Below are 6,229 nucleotides of genomic sequence, written 5' to 3' on the forward strand. Positions count from 1 at the left end.
ACTGGGGAAATCAAAGACAAAATTAAAGCAGACCTTTCAGGAACAACACATACAACACAAGTAGGTACAAAATATTAGTCAATCAGTAAACATTTATTAAGCACCTACTATGTGCCCAACACTGCGCTAGGTGCTGGGGATACAAAAAGAAACAAAAGACAGTCCTTGCTTTCAAGGAGTTTACGATGTAATGGAAGAGACAAATAAGGATAAAAAATATGGATAAACAAGCTTTTGTCATTTTTCAATCATGTCCAGCTCTTCATGACCCCATTTGGGGTTTTCTTGGCAAAGATGCTGGAGTGGTTCGCCGTTTCCTTCTCCAGATCATTTTACAGAGGAGGAAACTGAGGCAAACAGGGTGAAGTAACTTGTCCAGGGTCACATAGCTAGTGGTTTCTCATTTCCTTTTTCAGCTCATTTTATAGGTAAGGAAACTGAGACAAACAAGATTAAGTGACTTGCCCAGGGTCCTACAGCTGGTAAGTATCTGAAGCCAGATTTGGACTCCAGGCCCGACACTTTATCCACTGCCCCACCTAGCTACCCCCATAAACAAACCACAGAACAGCATGAATATTATCCCATTAGTTAGTCCTCGTTAGCTCCTCAAGTTAGAATGTATGTATATACTTTTCTCTTTACATTTTATACTCTCTCTCCATTTTTTATACTCCACTCTTTTATACTCCCCTTTTTTTTAGGTGTCCCCAGCACCTTGCACATAGGTACTTACTTGTTAGTTGAATTGGAAACAAATGTCCATTGTTAGTCATTACTATTCTCCCTTTCGCTCCCAGCCTCATACCAGCCAAGAACACCATGGGCCTCCAGAGCTTCCCCTTGCCTTTCTTTCATTCCCCTCAGAGCTTCAGAGAAGACCTTTTATGGAAAGAGTTCCATACTTCCAGCTGCACCCTCTTCATCCTCCCTCTCCAGCTTCCTCCAGGGTGATCCCACTCCATTGTCCTCTCCTGACCTGTCCCTCTCTGCTTGCCACCTGCCCCTAATCTGTAATTATACCAGCACTTTGGAAAGAAATAGCACCAGGGAAGGGCCTGGAAACTCAAAGTAAGGATTCTAACAAGAAGAGATTTGAGCAGGGCAAAGGGCAGAGATACCATTCAGAGGAGACAGCAGTCTTGGGATGGAAGGGCAGGGGCCAATGGGGAGCTGTGCAGTGTGATTTTTCTGTGTCCCCCTAGCACCCAGGGTCCTGGCAGCTTTATTGTGACCCAGGGCAAGTCTCATAAAACATACCTGAAACAAATAACATGGGAAGTGCCCTCCAGTGATCAATTCAGAAGGAAAGGAGTGAGAAAAGGGGTCTGAGGACAATGGATGCCCTGGGTAGAGAGAGGACACAGCAGGCACCCTGCCTTGGGCTGGGGGGCAGCGCTCACCTGGGGATCAGCCACCAGGAAGAGGACTCACCAGTTACTGAGTCCAGTTGTTTGAAGGTATTTTCTGGGTTCTGGATGTCTGGAAGTGCCAAGGTAGAAGGCAAAGAAGACATGAGTCCAGAGAGACCCCACTGAGTCAGCCTAGGTTTTTGTGATAAAAGTTATCTGCCATGAATTGGGGGAGGTGATGCGGAGACAAGGAGAGCCAGAGGTCCAGAGTGTTTCAGAGATGGGACTGGACTATTTAGGGTGGGTAATTCTTAACCTCGGACAAGGGCTCTTTGAACTTGATTAGATGAAAAAAGTGACATCTTTATTTTCAATCAACTCCAACTGAAATTTAGCATTTCTTTCTATTATAATTCTTTAAAATGCTTCTGAGAGTCTATAGGTTTGGCCTCACTGCTAAAAAGTCCCATCATCCACAAAGGGGAAAGAACTCATTTGGAACGGTTCAATGGGGACCACAATCAACCTACAGGTTTTTTTCTTTCTTTTATTTTTTCAAAATTTGAAAAGTATTAAAATCAAATAAACACAACAGTGACAATTTTTTCAAAATAACAAAAACAGTTATATTCAGCTTTATATGAGTGAAATTTCAATCTGGACTTTCTGAGTGAAGCCACCCTGTTCCCAATCCAGTCTTGAATTGGGGAATTCAATGGCGAACAGTGGCAGACTTGAGGTTTGTCAGAAAGGCAAGGGCATCTGGCCCAAAGAGGCGTGTTCTTTCTCCTGAGTTCCTCAACACTGGGGAGGTATTCAAGTGAAGGCCGAATGACCCCATGACAGAGAAGTTACAGAGTAGGAATTTCTATTAGGTCAGAAACCCTCGGAGATCTCTTCCAAATCTGAGGGCTTGTCATTCTGTGAGCCCAAAGGTGTGATGTGGGGGGGTATGAGTGACTTGGTTACTTATACCCTGCCTCTCTGTCCCCCAATGCTGGTGATTCCCCTTGCCAAGGGACAGAGAAGGGCCAAGTGTCCAGGCCCGGAGAGAAAAGAGGATGGCAAACTCTTCCCTTCAAGGCCTGGAGAGAAGCAGCAGGGAAAAGGGGGATCTTGGGAGGAAGAGATTAGGCCAGATTTGGCCCCTGGAGTCACTCTCAGCACCCCTATCCCCTCTCTGCCTCCCCCACCCAGAGGTGAGTGCCTCCTTCTACTCATATGCTAATTTCAGGAAAGGGATGGGGATTGCTGGGGAGTTGGGGGGAAGGACTTGGGGTGTCCTTGTCTCCTCCAACTTCCATCACGGCTCCTTCTCCTCTGTTTCCTCAAGCTTCTGACAAGAAGGGAGTCACAAGAGAGATGACTCCCAGGAGAGTCTAATCAGGGGATGGATCTTGGGCTAAACCAAGGGAACTGATGGGTGTATGGGGAGTATGGGGCAGATCTGCAGTGCCAGAGGCTGGCCAGAACTCTCCCCACCCATCCCTCTCCTCTCTTTAGCCTTTCTTGGGGACTTTCCCTTCATTTTCCTCCCACTTGGGGCCCATCAGGGATCTCAGATCTTCATTCTCCTCTACTCTAGGACGGTCTCCCAGGCTTATTCCCCTATTAGAGATTAGAGTGGGGAGAAGGAGATCTCCATCAGGCTAAAAACCTCCCCAGCTAAATGTGAGGGTAGCCTCAGGAAAGGGCCAGACTTCGGAGCAGTCAAAGACAGCTAAAGAAAGGGACTAAGAAACTCATTTCCCAAAGAGACTAAGAGACTAAGGGCAGGAGAGGCTGAGAGACCCACAGATCTAGAGACTAAGAGACAGAGAGGCCCAGAGACTGAGGAGGCTGAAAAAACAGAGACTGAGAGGCAGAAAGGTCCAGAGACAAAGGGAGGACCTGAGAGATCCACAGGCTAGAAGATGAAGGCAGAGAGACACTGAGATCCAGCCACTGAGAGATGCTTTGTGAGACTGTGAAAGATAATAGGGCTAGAATGGGGGATGGAGAGGGAGATAAGAAGGCCAAAGACTCAGGGGAGGCTGGGATGGAGAAAGGCTGGACAGATGGCTGGTGGCATCTTACTCCCTAGATCCCAGGGGCCATACGCTGGGGCTGAACCCTTACCTGCAGGCTGGGCTGGGTTTCTGGTCACTTCAGTGTCTTGTCACTGGGGCCCAGGAAGAGTTGGACTCTGAGCATTCGTCAGGCTCAGGAAAGTGACAAAGTCAGTGAGTGTACACCCACCTCAGCCCCACTGTCCCGCCCCTGCCCCGCCTTCCCTCTCTCTTCTTTCTAGCAGATGCCCCCTGAAGTCTGCTCCCCCTTATTGCTCTGGGAGGTGTGGCCCTGTCCTCCTGGGGAAAGCACCAATTTGCTTGACCATCCCAGGGAGACCTCAGTGGAAGCTGGACCAATAGAGGCTGCCACTTCAAGCTGGCACAAACCTTAGGCTGAGATCTAGACTCTGGGACAGATTGGACTCTAGATTCTGGACTCTCACCTCTGGAATAATCTTCTGGGTTCTGAGCTAAATCCTAAACTCCAGGTTCTAAGTTCTAGATTCAGGGTTGAAGTAGACTCTGGTCTTCAAGGCCTAGATTCTATCTGGAGCAGACACTGTCCTAGACTCTGGGCAGTCAAATCTGAGCCCTGGGTTCTGGATTCTGAGATAGAGTCTGAATTCTGGATTGGATTCTGAGCTCTAGGCTCTGGGTTCCAGATTCAGGGCTAGAGGTTGGCTCTGGAGTCTAAGTTCTAGGCTATCCTGAATTCTGAGCCTCAAGATCTGGGTTCAAGGATGACTATAGTGATATTGTTCCTCCATGGAAGGGTGTCTCCCATGAAACAATGGTCAGTGTCTGCCACGAGGTAAGGAGTAGGTTCCCTGGACCCTTCCTCCTCCCTTTAAGACTCATCTCCTTTGGAAAGAAAAATTGAGAAACCCTGAGTGGTCACAGCCTTAAATGAACAAAATTTCCTGAATCTTTGTGCATGCCCAGGGTCAAAGGCCTGTACGAGGCCAAAAGCCAAGCACAAAGTTCTGTAGACAGTAGGTACTTAATAAATGTTTATTGAATTGAAGGTAAACTAGATTTGGAGCCAAATTCCAGCTCTGATTATTATATTCAGCTACTTTTTCTGCTGTGGCCTTGGACAAATTTATTTCCCTTTCTGGACCTGAGTTTTCTCATCTGTAAAATGGGAGGTGGAGGAAAGGGAGCAGAGGAGACTGGATGGTCTCCCAGCCTCCTTTCAACTCTGAATTGTAGATGTCTTTTCAAGGGGAGCATCCTAGAGTTAAGTCTCAGCTAGAGCTGGACTCTCTGGGCTCAGGGACCAGAAACATGGACTGCATCCATCACAAGGGAGGCTGAGAAGAACACCCCTAACCATATGTCAGGCCTCACCTCCTGATGAGTCGGTCGAGGTGGTGAAGGTCCCAGCCCTGGAACTGAAGAGCCCCTTAGCCTCTGTATCCCTACCACTCAGCTCCTGGCCCCTAGATCTCTGCCACCTGTCCCCTAAATGTCACTGGGGCTCCTCTGTGACAACCTTCCTCCGCCCTAGCCTGGGTGATATACTTCAAGAAATGATGAGGTGAGGGAGAGAGAGCCCCTCAAGCTGTTGGTCTGGTTTGGAGGCTGTGGCAGACTCTGAACTCCATTGGTAACAGTGACTCCCTGTCTCCTTTTGCTAAATTCTTAGAGATCATTACTCTGGCCTCTAGAACTAAGTCCTGGTGCCCTCTGGTGGACACTGAATAGAACCCCTCCAACACATCCATTTTCTTAAACTGGCCCAAACCCTGAGACTCTTGTCACTGACAACTCCCCAACCCTGACTAATTTCCTGATAACAATAATATTAATCCACAATATTTCAAGGTTTGCAAAGAGCATTGCATATATTGTCTCATTCCATGACCGCAACAACCCTGTGAGGCAGGTACAGTTACTTTACAGATAAGAAAACTGAGGGATACAAGGGTTCAGGGACATCTCCATCACAGATTCTTTCTCTCCTCCATTGTACCCATTCCCAACAGGAATTCCTATGACTAGCAATGTTTGCACTTAGGACAAGCAGCTATACTCACTTCCTAAATAATTTTTTTAAGACATTCATTTAGAGGTGGGGAAGACCCTAGGATGCCAACCTATTAGGGGATGGAAAGGAAGGCATTTTTCAGCATCTTCCTACTCTGACTAGTCATTACCATCATGATGATTGGGGCTCAGAACCAGACAGATCTGGGTTCAGGTCCTACCTTTGACTCCTACTGTCTGTGTGACCCTGGACATATCACTTAACCTCTTGGCACTCTGGATTCTAAGACTAAGTTGTAGAAAAAGTGCCAGCTTGAATTAGTAGGAGCATTTTCTCATCTCAATGTAATCACAGATCCAATCTTTATCCCTTTCCAAGGCTCCCTAGCTAAGTAATAAGCTCAGATGTGCATGTGTGTGTGTGTGTGTGTGTGTGTGTGTGTGTTCATGCTTCGTTGCCGAAGAAGACCATGCCATCAGAGAAATAATGACATGACTTGTACTTGGCTTTGTTTTGAGTGAGGGAGGGCTGTGCAGGTCACCAGTCTCACTTCTCCTCCAGAGCCATCTGAATCCAGTGACCAGATGTTCATCAGAATGACTGGAGATGACCCAGGATGAAGCAATTGTGGTTAAGTGACTTGCCCGAGGTCACATAGCTAGTGAGTGTCAAGTGTCTGAGGTGAGATTTGAACTCAAGTCTTCCTGACTCCTGCACTGGTGCTCTATCCACTGTACCACCTAGCTGTCCCAAGCTCAGATGTACCTAATTACTGAAGGACTGTAATAAGTTTCAATTTCAGTTTCCAATACTGAGTCCAGGTCACGTGGCCCTAA

At 47.3% G+C, this 6,229-nt stretch overlaps 1 protein-coding gene across 1 annotated transcript in view; it reads right to left on the reverse strand.

Moving 5' to 3' along the window:
- NFILZ (NFIL3 like basic leucine zipper) overlaps window positions 1–3,550 on the reverse strand; it is a 42,414-nt gene extending 38,864 nt beyond the window's left edge. The window contains exon 1 of the mRNA XM_072600918.1: window positions 3,471–3,550. The gene's annotated coding sequence lies outside the window, so the exon portion shown is untranslated. The remainder of the gene's footprint in view (window positions 1–3,470) is intronic.
- Between the last annotated feature and the right edge of the window lie 2,679 nt (window positions 3,551–6,229).

This window comes from Notamacropus eugenii, chromosome 4, assembly GCF_028372415.1.
Source record: "Notamacropus eugenii isolate mMacEug1 chromosome 4, mMacEug1.pri_v2, whole genome shotgun sequence".
Lineage (NCBI taxonomy): Eukaryota > Metazoa > Chordata > Mammalia > Diprotodontia > Macropodidae > Notamacropus > Notamacropus eugenii.